General features: G+C 43.2%; 4 non-coding genes across 4 annotated transcripts; all 4 read left to right on the top strand.

Moving 5' to 3' along the window:
• Window positions 1-624: 624 nt before the first annotated feature.
• TRNAS-GCU (transfer RNA serine (anticodon GCU)) lies at window positions 625-696 on the top strand. The gene has a single exon. It is a non-coding gene; the product is annotated as a tRNA-Ser (tRNA).
• Window positions 697-1,652: 956 nt separating this feature from the next.
• TRNAS-GCU (transfer RNA serine (anticodon GCU)) lies at window positions 1,653-1,724 on the top strand. The gene has a single exon. It is a non-coding gene; the product is annotated as a tRNA-Ser (tRNA).
• Window positions 1,725-10,004: 8,280 nt separating this feature from the next.
• TRNAN-AUU (transfer RNA asparagine (anticodon AUU)) lies at window positions 10,005-10,077 on the top strand. Its single transcript has one exon. It is a non-coding gene; the product is annotated as a tRNA-Asn (tRNA).
• A 2,720-nt stretch (window positions 10,078-12,797) lies between these two features.
• TRNAN-AUU (transfer RNA asparagine (anticodon AUU)) lies at window positions 12,798-12,870 on the top strand. Its single transcript has one exon. It is a non-coding gene; the product is annotated as a tRNA-Asn (tRNA).
• The last annotated feature ends 1,627 nt before the right edge of the window (window positions 12,871-14,497 follow it).

Genomic DNA, 14,497 nt, shown 5'->3' with positions numbered 1-14,497 from the left:
CTTTTCCACAATATCTGACAACCATTTAATTTCTGAGCTTCCGTGGCTCAATGGTTAGCGCGTTCGGCTGTTAACTAATAGGTTGGTGGTTCGAGCCCACCCGGGAGCGGTGTTTTGGGATCTCAAATGTAACGTTAAATGCCAAAGTTTTTCCACAATACCTGACGACCAAGTAGTTTTTGGGCTTCCGTGGCGCAATGGTTAGCGCGTTCGGCTGTTAACCGAAAGGTTGGTGGTTCGAGCCCACCCGGGAGCGGTGTTTTGCGATCTCAAATGTTACGTAAAAAGCCAAAGTTTTTCCACAATTCCTGACGAACATTTAATTTTTGGGCTTCCGTTGCGCAATGGTTAACGCGTTTAGATGTTAATCGAAAGGTTGGTCGTTCGAGCCCACCCGGGAGAGGTGTTGTGGGGTCTCAGATGTAGCGTGAAAAGTCATAACTTTTCCACAATACCTGACAACCATTTAATTTCTGAGCTTCCGTGGCGCAATGGTTAGCGCGTTCGGCTGTTAACTAATAGGTTGGTGGTTCGAGCCCACCCGGGAGCGGTGTTTTGGGATCTCAAATGTAACGTAAAAAGCCAAAGTATTTCCACAATACCTGACGACCATTTAATTTTTGGGCTTCCGTGGTGCAATGGTTACGCGTTCGGCTGCTAACCGAAAGGTTGGTGGTTCGAGCCCACCCGGGAGCGGTGTTTTGGGATTTCAAATGTAACGTAAAAAGTCAAAGTTTTTCCACAATACCTGACGAACATTTAATTTTTGGGCTTCCGTTGCGCAATGGTTAACGCGTTTAGATGTTAATCGAAAGGTTGGTCGTTCGAGCCCACCTGGGAGAGGTGTTGTGGGGTCTCAGATGTAGCGTGAAAAGTCATAACCTTTCCACAATACCTGACAACCGTTTAATTTCTGAGCTTCCGTGGCTCAATGGTTAGCGCGTTCGGTTGTTAACTAATAGGTTGGTGGTTCGAGCCCACCCGGGAGCGGTGTTTTGGGATCTCAGATGTAGCGTGAAAAGTCATAACTTTTCCACAATATCTGACAACCATTTAATTTCTGAGCTTCCGTGGCTCAATGGTTAGCGCGTTCGGCTGTTAACTAATAGGTTGGTGGTTCGAGCCCACCCGGGAGCGGTGTTTTGGGATCTCAAATGTAACGTTAAATGCCAAAGTTTTTCCACAATACCTGACGACCAAGTAGTTTTTGGGCTTCCGTGGCGCAATGGTTAGCGCGTTCGGCTGTTAACCGAAAGGTTGGTGGTTCGAGCCCACCCGGGAGCGGTGTTTTGCGATCTCAAATGTTACGTAAAAAGCCAAAGTTTTTCCACAATTCCTGACGAACATTTAATTTTTGGGCTTCCGTTGCGCAATGGTTAACGCGTTTAGATGTTAATCGAAAGGTTGGTCGTTCGAGCCCACCCGGGAGAGGTGTTGTGGGGTCTCAGATGTAGCGTGAAAAGTCATAACTTTTCCACAATACCTGACAACCATTTAATTTCTGAGCTTCCGTGGCGCAATGGTTAGCGCGTTCGGCTGTTAACTAATAGGTTGGTGGTTCGAGCCCACCCGGGAGCGGTGTTTTGGGATCTCAAATGTAACGTAAAAAGCCAAAGTATTTCCACAATACCTGACGACCATTTAATTTTTGGGCTTCCGTGGCGCAATGGTTACGCGTTCGGCTGCTAACCGAAAGGTTGGTGGTTCGAGCCCACCCGGGAGCGGTGTTTTGGGATTTCAAATGTAACGTAAAAAGTCAAAGTTTTTCCACAATACCTGACGAACATTTAATTTTTGGGCTTCCGTTGCGCAATGGTTAACGCGTTTAGATGTTAATCGAAAGGTTGGTCGTTCGAGCCCACCCGGGAGAGGTGTTGTGGGGTCTCAGATGTAGCGTGAAAAGTCATAACTTTTCCACAATACCTGACAACCGTTTAATTTCTGAGCTTCCGTGGCTCAATGGTTAGCGCGTTCGGCTGTTAACTAATAGGTTGGTGGTTCGAGCCCACCCGGGAGCGGTGTTTTGGGATCTCAGATGTAGCGTGAAAAGTCATAACTTTTCCACAATATCTGACAACCATTTAATTTCTGAGCTTCCGTGGCTCAATGGTTAGCGCGTTCGGCTGTTAACTAATAGGTTGGTGGTTCGAGCCCACCCGGGAGCGGTGTTTTGGGATCTCAAATGTAACGTTAAATGCCAAAGTTTTTCCACAATACCTGACGACCAAGTAGTTTTTGGGCTTCCGTGGCGCAATGGTTAGCGCGTTCGGCTGTTAACCGAAAGGTTGGTGGTTCGAGCCCACCCGGGAGCGGTGTTTTGCGATCTCAAATGTTACGTAAAAAGCCAAAGTTTTTCCACAATTCCTGACGAACATTTAATTTTTGGGCTTTCGTTGCGCAATGGTTAACGCGTTTAGATGTTAATCGAAAGGTTGGTCGTTCGAGCCCACCCGGGAGAGGTGTTGTGGGGTCTCAGATGTAGCGTGAAAAGTCATAACTTTTCCACAATACCTGACAACCATTTAATTTCTGAGCTTCCGTGGCGCAATGGTTAGCGCGTTCGGCTGTTAACCGAAAGGTTGGTGGTTCGAGCCCATCCGGGGGCGGTGTTGTGAGGTTTCAGATGTGACGTAAAAAGTCAAAGTTTTTCCACAATACCTGACGAACATTTAATTTTTGGGCTTCCGTGACGCAATGGTTAGCGCGTTCGGTAGGATTGCACTTTACGTGACCCACCCAACTAACAATGGTTTCTAGTTAATTGGACCATGAGGAGTCCGAAAAAAATAGTTAAAAAATTATTTGACCGCCGCAAGTTGGTCAAAAAAATTTTTGAAAATTTTAAAATCCATGCACTTAAGCCATTGAAGCCGCTATACGCTTAACGCATGATAAAAGGACGGAAATATAAATGCGAGAAAAACTGCTATGTTTAGGGAAAAATCGTTGAATTTTTTGGTAATTCGACAATTGATAAGGCAAATTTTGGTAATTGCCTTATTCGGGAATTTGATAAATGTGAAGGACGATATTTTGGAAAAGGTGTCAAATTATTCGAGAATTTGATAAATGTGTATGACGATATTATGGAAATGGTGTCAAATTATTCGGGAAATTGATAAATGTGAAGGACGATATTTTGGAAAAGGTGTCAAATGATTCGGGAATTTGATAAATGTGAAGGACGATATTTTGGAAAAGGTGTCAAATTATTCGGAAATTTGATAAATGTGAAGGACGATATTTTAGAAAAGGTGTCAAATTATTCGGGAATTTGATAAATGTGAAGGACGATATTTTGGAAAAGGCGTCAAATTATTCGGGAATTTGATAAATGTGCAGGACGATATTTTGGAAAAGGCGTCAAATTATTCGGGAATTAGATAAATGTAAAGGATGATATTTTGGAAAAGGTGTCAAATTATTCGGGAATTAGATAAATGTGAAGGATGATATTTTGGAAAAGGTGCCAAATTATTCGGGAATTTGATAAATGTGAAGGACAATATTTTGGAAAAGGTGTAAATTATTCCTGAATTTGATAAATGTGAAGGACGATATTTTGGAAAAGGTGTCAAATTATTCGGGAATTTGATAAATGTGAAGGATGATATTTTGGAAAAGGTGCCAAATTATTCGGGAATTAGATAAATGTGAAGGATGATATTTTGGAAAAGGTGCCAAATTATTCGGGAATTTGATAAATGTGAAGGACAATATTTTGGAAAAGGTGTAAATTATTCCTGAATTTGATAAATGTGAAGGACGATATTTTGGAAAAGGTGTCAAATTATTCGGGAATTTGATAAATGTGAAGGACGATATTTTGGAAAAGGTGTCAAATTATTCGGGAATTTGATAAATGTGAAGGACAATATTTTGGAAAAGGTGTAAATTATTCCTGAATTTGATAAATGTGAAGGACGATATTTTGGAAAAGGTGTCAAATTATTCTTGAATTTGATAAATGTGAAGGACAATATTTTGGAAAAGGTGTCAAATTATTCTTGAATTTAATAAATGATATTTTGGAAAGTGGTTCACTACGGATGGACTCAATACAATTTGAAAGTAGTGCACTGAAATTTAAAAATGGTAAGTATTAATGTGTGGCTCTTAGCGTTACCCAAGAAACACCACTTGGAGGTAATTACCCAATAATTTGTCGCCTTTTCCAAAATATGGCTGAAATAACTAGACGCCTTTTCTAAAATTTTGATGTTGACATTTGCTAATTACCCAATAATTTGTCGCCTTTTCCAAAATATGGCTGAAATAACTAGACGCCTTTTCTAAAATTTTGATGTTGACATTTGCTAATTACCCAATAATTTGTCGCCTTTTCCAAAATATGGCTGAAATAACTAGACGACTTTTCTAAAATTTTGATGTTGACATTTGCTAATTACCCAATGATTTGTCGCCTTTTCCAAAATATGGCTGAAATAACTAGACGACTTTTCTAAAATATTGATGTTGACAATTGCTAATTTCCCAATAATTTGACACCTTTTCCAAAATATTGCTGAAATAACTAGACACCTCTTCTAAAATATATTTGCAACAGCTAGAATCCATTTCTAAAAGATTAATGTTGACGTTTGGTGCCTTCCCAATAATTTGTCGCTTTTCCCAAAATATAGTTGCAAAAACTAGACTCCTTTTCTGAAATATTGTTGTTGGCATTTGCTAATTTCCCAATAATTTGACACCTTTTCCAAAATATTGCTGAAATAACTATAGACGCCTCTTCTAAAATATAGTTGCAACGGCTAGAATCCTTTTCTAAAAGATTAATGTTGACGTTTGGTACCTTCCCAATAATTTGTCGCTTTTCCCAAAATATAGTTGCAAAAACTGGACTCCTTTTCTGAAATATTGATGTTGACATTTGCTAATTTCCCAATAATTTGACACCTTTTCCAAAACATAGTTGCAATAACTTGACTCCTTTTATTTCAAAATTTTGTTCCAAAAAAATCTAATTCCCCAAGGATTTGACACACTTTCCAAAATAAATTCAAAAATAATTTGACGGCAATTACCAAAATTTGACTTTATCAATTGTCGAATTACCAAAAAATTCAACGATTTTTCCCTAAACATAGCAGTTTTTCTCGCATTTATATTTCCGTCCTTTTATCAGAAATAAACGGTTTCCGTAAGCTTAAAAAATTCCATAGCTAAAACTCCGGCGCGAGTAAGTCTTTTTTTCACAGTCCCCTCGGCTTATTTTGCGAGATTGAGCCTTGAGGGCAGAATGCGTTAAGGTGCCTTCAGAGAAAAAATAGCAAAATGACTGTTTTTGCCATCTCGCAAAATCCCGTTTTTCAGTTGAAGGTGATTATACACCGACATGAAATTTTTAGCATTAAAATAACAAATATCCACCTATAATTTGATATATTTTTGGTTTTCATAGTTTAAATTTTCTTGGTTTTATTTAAGTTTTAAAATTGCCATTTTAAAGTTGAGGGGGTCTCAGTTAGAGGAGTTCATACTCTTCCCAAATGAAACGTTTCCATCGCAACAGGCATATAATTTACGAGCACAGGATAGGCTATCCATTGATCTATGTAAAAACGAAATCGGCCTTACCATTAAAATAACAATTCGTCTTAATCGATTTACTCAAAATATCTGATTCAGTATTTTTAAGATTAAAGCTAGAGCTTTTATCACACAATAAAAAAAATACATCATTGGATGGATCGTGATTTACCGATAATTTTAAGCTCTGTTTTGTAATTTTGACATAAAAAATCATTGATCTGAACTCCTTCATAGATTTCTCGTAATACATTTCAGTGCTAAAACTTTAGCCAACTAGTTCGTATATTTTCCGTAGATGGCAGGATATAAGTAGTGACTTTTTTCAAGGGGGTAACAAGAGGGGTCTGTAGTCTACAGACTGAAAGACGTTTACCAATTAAGGGATGTCGGCATCATGTCGCACGCACCGGCGCCTTAACCCACAGTACCCACCCCTCACAGTAAACCACCCAAACTTTCGGGTCAGGTGGAAGAGAAAAAGACATACAAAGCACTTACCGGGAAGAGGGGGGGGGGAGAAAGAGGCGAATTTTGAAAGACCCTATGCACAATTATTGAAGAATAGGCGATATCTTCTTCTTCTATTTCCCGTCCCACTTTTGCAAGTAGAACAAGAAAAGGCTTATACAATATCACTAGTCATTTCTGAAAAGTGTAAAAACGGAGCTCCTTTCCTAAAATTTTCCTACTTTTCCTAAAAACAAATGGCTAAAAAAAACGGAATTGTAATGAACAGTCGGAGCAAACGGGTTCAAAAAATTAAATCATGCCATCGAGATAAACGGGAAAAATTATTAATACAAACATCAGAGGTGGGTGATTGTACTGAACTTATAAACTTACAAGTCCCAACCAACCATGTGAAAGAAATGTTTACACTGTAAAAAATTGTGGTGTATAAATAGTGCCATAATGGTGTTAGAACAATGTGCACTATTTGTACACCTTGACAAGGTGCTGAAATAGTACGAAAATAGTTCGGTATTTAAAAAACACCATTAGCTTAAACGAATGGTGTAGAAATGGGTTTATAAAACATAATTCTTTAAAAGGTGTGCAAATGATACCTTAATTAAATAAAATAACCCCATCGAATACCCCATTAAATGGTGCTCAAATGGCATAGAATTAGTGCGATATTTTTTAAACACCATTCATTAAAAGGCGCACAAATGATACCTAAACGATATAAAATAACACCTTCGCAAGGCCCATATAAAAGTGTTCAAATAATGTGAAAATAGAGTAAGGATTTCCAACGTCTATCCGATTTTCTGAAGGGCATTCAAATCAACATGTGAACACAAAATAAGATTTTATGGATCGCGGGGGGGGGTGTTATTTCTAGAATAGAGGCTCATTGGAAAAAAGTCTAGTTATTGAAATGCCTGCCCTAAAATAGGTTGGCGCCCCATACTAATAGTAATATATAAAGCACTTTACGCCGGGTGCGCGAACTTAGACGCGGGAAGGAGTAATGCCGACCATCTCTGCTTTCTCCCCTATCCCACTTTAGAAAGTCGAGCAAGAAAACAAACAGATACTATCGCTACAGGCGATTACAAAAAGTACGTTTCACCAGGTTGGGGGCGCGGATGTGAAGAAAGCCCGCGACAAAATTTTTGGTATAGGGAACTATCTCTTTTGTTCGATTTCAGGGGTGGGGTCGGGCTTACTGATAGTTCAAAGGGTTTCCACGAATTTCCTTTCTATACGTTCCAACAACTTCGGGTGTCAGAAACCAGGAGCGTCGATGTTATAAACATAGGTTTTTCCTTCGCTGTAAAGAGCTCTGGTGGTCTCAACTTTAGTGGGACAAATTATAAAATCGTCAAACGTTTTGCAAAAACGGACCACTATTGCTATTTTTGAGTCCCTAGCGGAAAAATTTGTAAACTTTTTTCTCTGAAGGCACCTTAAGCGTATAGCGGCTTCAATGGCGGTAAGTGCATGGATTTTAAAATTTTCAAAAATTTTTTTGACCAACTTGCGGCGGTCAAATAATTTTTTAACTATTTTTTTCGGACTCCTCACGGTCCAATTAACTAGAATCTATTGTTAGTTGGGTGGGTCACGTAAAGTGCAATCCTACCGCGCGTTCGGCTGTTAGCCGAAAGGTTGGTGGTTCGAGCCCATCCGGGAGCGGTGTTGTGAGGTCTCAGATTTGACGTAAAAAGTCAAAGTTTTTCCACAATACCTGACAACCATTTAATTTCTGAGCTTCCGTGGCTCAATGGTTAGCGCGTTCGGCTGTCAACTAATAGGTTGGTGGTTCGAGCCCACCCGGGATTGGTGTTTTGGGATCTCAAATGTAACGTAAAAAGTCAAAGTTTTTCCACAATACCTGACAACCATTTAATTTCTGAGCTTCCGTGGCGCAATGGTTAGTGCGTGCGGCTGTTAACCGAAAGGTTGGTGGTTCGAGCCCATCCGGGAGCGGTGTTGTGAGGTCTCAGATGTGACGTAAAAAGTCAAAGTTTTTCCACAATACCTGACGAACATTTAATTTTTGGGCTTCCGTTGCGCAATGGTTAACGCGTTTAGATGTTAACCGAAAGGTTGGTCGTTCGAGCCCACCCGGGAGAGGTGTTGTGGGGTCTCAGATGTAGCGTGAAAAGTCATAACTTTTCCAAAATACTTGACAACCATTTAATTTCTGAGCTTCCGAGGCGCAATGGTTAGCGCGTTCGGCTGTTAACCGAAAGGTTGGTGGTTCGAGCCCATCCGGGAGCGGTGTTGTGAGGTTTCAGATGTGAAGTAAAAAGTCAAAGTTTTTCCACAATACCTGACGAACATTTAATTTTTGGGCTTCCGTTGCGCAATGGTTAACGCGTTTAGATGTTAACCGAAAGGTTGGTCGTTCGAGCCCACCCGGGAGAGGTGTTGTGGGGTCTCAGATGTAGCGTGAAAAGTCATATCTTTTCCACAAAACGTGACAACCATTTAATTTCTGAGCTTCTGTGGCTCAATGGTTAGCGCGTTCGGCTGTTAACTAATAGGTTGGTGGTTCGGGCCCACCCGGGAGCGGTGTTTTGGGATCTCAAATGTAACGTAAAAAGCCAAAGTTTTTCCACAATACCTGACGACCATTTAATTTTTGGGCTTCCGTGGAGCAATGGTTAGCGCGTTCGGCTGTTAACCGAAAGGTTGGTGGTTCGAGCCCATCCGGGAGCGGTGTTGTGGGGTGTCAGATGTAGCGTGAAAAGTCATAACTTTTCCACAATACCTGACAACCATTTAATTTCTGAGCTTCCGTGGCTCAATGGTTAGCGCGTTCGGGTGTTAACTAATAGGTTGGTGGTTCGGGCCCACCCGGGAGCGGTGTTTTGGGATCTCAAATGTAACGTAAAAAGCCAAAGTTTTTCCACAATACCTGACGACCATTTAATTTTTGGGCTTCCGTGGCGCAATGGTTAGCGCGTTCGGCTGTTAACCGAAAGGTTGGTGGTTCGAGCCCATCCGGGAGCGGTGTTGTGGGGTGTCAGATGTAGCGTGAAAAGTCATAACTTTTCCACAATACCTGACAACCATTTAATTTCTGAGCTTCCGTGGCTCAATGGTTAGCGCGTTCGGGTGTTAACTAATAGGTTGGTGGTTCGGGTGTTAACTAATAGGTTGGTGGTTCGGGCCCACCCGGGAGCGGTGTTTTGGGATCTCAAATGTAACGTAAAAAGCCAAAGTTTTTCCACAATACCTGACGACCATTTAAATTTTGGGCTTCCGTGGCGCAATGGTTAGCGCGTTCGGCTGTTAACCGAAAGGCTGGTGGTTCGAGCCCACCCGGGAGCGGTGTTTTGGGATTTCAAATGTAACGTAAAAAGCCAAAGTTTTTCCACAATACCTGACGACCATTTAATTTTTGGGCTTCCGTGGCGCAATGGTTAGCGCGTTCGGCTGTTAACCGAAAGGTTGGTGGTTCGAGCCCATCCGGGAGCGGTGTTGTGGGGTCTCAGATGTAGCGTGAAAAGTCATATCTTTTCCACAAAACGTGACAACCATTTAATTTCTGAGCTTCTGTGGCTCAATGGTTAGCGCGTTCGGCTGTTAACTAATAGGTTGGTGGTTCGGGCCCACCCGGGAGCGGTGTTTTGGGATCTCAAATGTAACGTAAAAAGCCAAAGTTTTTCCACAATACCTGACGACCATTTAATTTTTGGGCTTCCGTGGAGCAATGGTTAGCGCGTTCGGCTGTTAACCGAAAGGTTGGTGGTTCGAGCCCATCCGGGAGCGGTGTTGTGGGGTGTCAGATGTAGCGTGAAAAGTCATAACTTTTCCACAATACCTGACAACCATTTAATTTCTGAGCTTCCGTGGCTCAATGGTTAGCGCGTTCGGGTGTTAACTAATAGGTTGGTGGTTCGAGCCCACCCGGGAGCGGTGTTTTGGGATCTCAATTGTAACGTAAAAAGCCAAAGTTTTTCCACAATACCTGACGACCATTTAATGTTTGGGCTTCCGTGGCGCAATGGTTAGCGCGTTCGGCTATTAACCGAAAGGTTGGTGGTTCGAGCCCACCCGGGAGCGGTGTTTTGGGATTTCAAATGTAACGTAAAAAGCCAAAGTTTTTCCACAATACCTGACGAACATTTAATTTCTGAGCTTCCGTGGCGCACTGGTTAGCGCGTTCGGCTGTTAACCGAAAGGTTGGTGGTTCGAGCCCATCCGGGAGCGGTGTTGTGGGGTGTCAGATGTAGCGTGAAAAGTCATAACTTTTCCACAATACCTGACAACCATTTAATTTCTGAGCTTCCGTGGCTCAATGGTTAGCCAGTTCGGGTGTTAACTAATAGGCTGGTGGTTCGAGCCCACCCGGGAGCAGTGTTTTGGGATCTCAAATGTAACGTAAAAAGCCAAAGTTTTTCCACAATACCTTTCCACCATTTAATTTTTGGGCTTCCGTGGCGCAATGGTTAGCGCGTTCGGCTGTTAACCGAAAGGTTGGTGGCTCGAGCCCACCCGGGAGCGGTGTTTTGGGATTTCAAATGTAACGTAAAAAGCCAAAGTTTTTCCACAATACCTGACGAACATTTAATTTTTGGGCTTCCGTTGCGCAATGGTTAACGCGTTTAGATGTTAACCGAAAGGTTGGTCGTTCGAGCCCACCCGGGAGAGGTGTTGTGGGGTCTCGGATGTAGCGTGAAAAGTCATATCTTTTCCACAAAACGTGACAACCATTTAATTTCTGAGCTTCCGTGGCGCAATGGTTAACGCGTTTAGATGTTAACCGAAAGGTTGGTCGTTCGAGCCCACCCGGGAGAGGTGTTGTGGGGTCTCGGATGTAGCGTGAAAAGTCATAACTTTTCCACAATACCTGACAACCATTTAATTTCTGAGCTTCCGTGGCGCAATGGTTAGCGCGTTCGGCTGTTAACCGAAAGGTTGGTGGTTCGAGACCAGCCGGGAGCGGTGTTGTGAGGTCTCAGATGTGACGTAAAAAGTCAAAGTTTTTCCACAATACCTGACGACCATTTAATTTTTGGACTTCCGTGGCGCAATGGTTAGCGCGTTCGGCTGTTAACCGAAAGGTTGGTGGTTCCAGCCCATCCGGGAGCGGTGTTGTGAGGTTTCAGATGTGACGTAAAAAGTCAAAGTTTTTCCACAATACCTGACGAATATTTAATTTTTGGGCTTCCGTTGCGCAATGGTTAACGCGTTTAGATGTTAACCGAAAGGTTTGTCGTTCGAGCCCACCCGGGAGAGGTGTTGTGGGGTCTCAGATGTAGCGTGAAAAGTCATAACTTTTCCACAATAGCTGACAACCATTTAATTTCTGAGCTTCCGTGGCTCAATGGTTAGCGCCTTCGGCTGTTAACCGAAAGGTTGGTGGTTCGAGCCCACCCGGGAGCGGTGTTTTGGGATCTCAAATGTAACGTAAAAAGCCAAGGTTTTTCCACAATACCAGACGACCATATAATTTTTGGGCTTCCGTGACGCAATGGTTAGCGCGTTCGGCTGTTAACAGAAAGGTTGGTGGTTAGAGCCCATCCGGGAGCGGTGTTGTGAGGTCTCAGATGTGACGTAAAAAGTAAAAGTTTTTCCACAATACCTGACAACCATTTAATTTCTGAGCTTCCGTGGCGGAATGGTTAGTGTGTGCGGCTGTTAACCGAAAGGTTGGTGGTTCGAGCCCATCCGGGAGCGGTGTTGTGAGGTTTCAGATGTGACGTAAAAAGTCAAAGTTTTTCCACAATACCTGACGAACATTTAATTTTTGGGCTTCCGTTGCTTAATGGTTAACGTGTTTAGATGTTAACCGAAAGGTTGGTCGTTCGAGCCCACCCGAGAGAGGTGTTGTGGGGTCTCAGATGTATCGTGAAAAGTCATAACGTTTCCACAATACCTGACAACCATTTAATTACTGAGCTTCCGTGGTTCAATGGTTAGCGCGTTCGGCTGTTAACCGAAAGGTTGGTGGTTCGAGCCCATCCGGGAGCGGTGTTGTGAGGTTTCAGATGTGACGTAAAAAGTCAAAGTTTTTCCACAATACCTGACGAACATTTAATTTTTGGGCTTCCGTTGCGCAATGGTTAACGCGTTCAGCTGTTAACCGAAAGGTTGGTGGTTCGAGCCCACCCGGGAGAGGTGTTGTGGGGTCTCAGATGTAGCGTGAAAAGTCATATCTTTTCCACAATACGTGACAACCATTTAATTTCTGAGCTTCCGTGGCTCAATGGTTAGCGCGTTCGGCTGTTAACTAATAGGTTGGTGGTTCGAGCCCACCCGGGAGCGGTGTTTTGGGATCTCAAATGAAACATAAAAAGCCAAAGCTTTTCCACAATACCTGACGACCATTTAGTTTTTGGGCTTCCGTGGCGCAATGGTTAGCGCGTTCGGCTGTTAACCGAAAGGTTGGTGGTTCGAGCCCACCCGGGAGCGGTGTTTTGGGATTTCAAATGTAACGTAAAAAGCCAAAGTTTTTCCACAATACCAGACGAACATTTAATTTTTGGGCTTCCGTTGCGCAATGGTTAACGCGTTTAGATGTTAACCCAAAGGTTGGTCGTTCGAGCTAACCCGGGAGAGGTGTTGTGGGGTCTTTGATGTAGCGTGAAAAGTCATAACTTTTCCACAATACCTGACAACCATTTAACTTCTGAGCTTCCGTGGCTCAATGGTTAGCGCCTTCGGCTGTTAACTAATAGGTTGGTGGTTCGAGCCCACCCGGGAGCGGTGTTTTGGGATCTCAAATGTAACGTAAAAAGCCAAAGTTCTTCCACAATACCTGACGACCATTTAGTTTTTGGGCTTTCGTGGCGCAATGGTTAGCGCGTTCGGCTATTAACCGAAAGGTTGGTGGTTCGAGCCCACCCGGGAGCGGTGTTTTGGGATCTCAAATGTAACGTAAAAAGCCAAGGTTTTTCCACAATACCTGACGACCATATAATTTTTGGGCTTCCGTGACGCAATGGTTAGCGCGTTCGGCTGTTAACCGAAATGTTGGTCGTTCGAGCCCACCCGGGAGAGGTGTTGTGGGGTCTCAGATGTAGCGTGAAAAGTCATGACTTTTCCACAATACCTGACAACCATTTAATTTCTGAGCTTCCGTGGCGCAATGGTTAGCGCCTTCGGCTGTTAACCAAAAGGTTGGTGGTTCGAGCCCATCCGGAAGCGGTGTTGTGAGGTTTCAGACGTGACGTAAAAAGTCAAAGTTTTTCCACAATACCTGACGAACATTTAATTTTTGGGCTTCCGTTGCGCAATGGTTAACGCGTTTAGATGTTAACCGAAAGGTTGGTCGTTCGAGCCCACCCGGGAGAGGTGTTGTGGGGTCTCAGAAGTAGCGTGAAAAGTCATAACTTTTCCACAATACCTGACAACCATTTAATTTCTGAGCTTCCGTGGTGCAATGGTTAGCGCGTTCGGCTGTTAACCGAAAGGTTGGTGGTTCGAGCCCATCCGGGAGCGGTGTTGTGAGGTTTCAGATTTGACGTAAAAAGTCAAAGTTTTTCCACAATACCTGACGAACATTTAATTTTTGGGCTTCCGTTGCGCAATGGTTAACGCGTTCAGCTGTTAACCGAAGGGTTGGTGGTTCGAGCCCACCCGGGAGAGGTGTTGTGGGGTCTCAGATGTAGCGTGAAAAGTCATATCTTTTCCACAATACGTGACAACCATTTAATTTCTGAGCTTCCGTGGCTCAATGGTTAGCGCGTTTGGCTGTTAACTAATAGGTTGGTGGTTCGAGCCCACCCGGGAGCGGTGTTTTGGGATTTCAAATGTAACGTAAAAAGCCAAAGTTTTTCCACAATACCTGACGAACATTTAATTTTTGGGCTTCCGTTGCGCAATGGTTAACGCGTTTAGATGTTAACCCATAGGTTGGTCGTTCGAGCTAACCCGGGAGAGGTGTTGTGGGGTCTCTGATGTAGCGTGAAAAGTCATAACTTTTCCACAATACCTGACAACCATTTAATTTCTGAGCTTCCGTGGCTCAATGGTTAGCGCCTTCGGCTGTTAACTAATAGGTTGGTGGTTCGAGCCCACCCGGGAGCGGTGTTTTGGGATCTCAAATGTAACGTAAAAAGCCAAAGTTCTTCCACAATACCTGACGACCATTTAGTTTTTGGGCTTTCGTGGCGCAATGGTTAGCGCGTTCGGCTGTTAACCGAAAGGTTGGTGGTTCGAGCCCACCCGGGAGCGGTGTTTTGGGATCTCAAATGTAACGTAAAAAGCCAAGGTTTTTCCACAATACCTGACGACCATATAATTTTTGGGCTTCCGTGACGCAATGGTTAGCGCGTTCGGTTGTTAACCGAAAGGTTGGTCGTTCGAGCCCACACGGGAGAGGTGTTGTGGGGTCTCAGATGTAGCGTGAAAAGTCATGACTTTTCCACAATACCTGACAACCATTTAATTTCTGAGCTTCCGTGGCGCAATGGTTAGCGCGTTCGGCTGTTAACCAAAAGGTTGGTGGTTCGAGCCCATCCGGAAGCGGTGTTGTGAG

This window comes from Phalangium opilio, unplaced genomic scaffold (assembly GCF_054372755.1).
Source record: "Phalangium opilio isolate 3A_F unplaced genomic scaffold, DU_Popi_V2 ptg000002l_1, whole genome shotgun sequence".
Lineage (NCBI taxonomy): Eukaryota > Metazoa > Arthropoda > Arachnida > Opiliones > Phalangiidae > Phalangium > Phalangium opilio.
The sequence above is the reverse complement of the archived record's forward strand: the minus strand, read 5'-3'. Positions and strand labels throughout refer to the sequence as shown.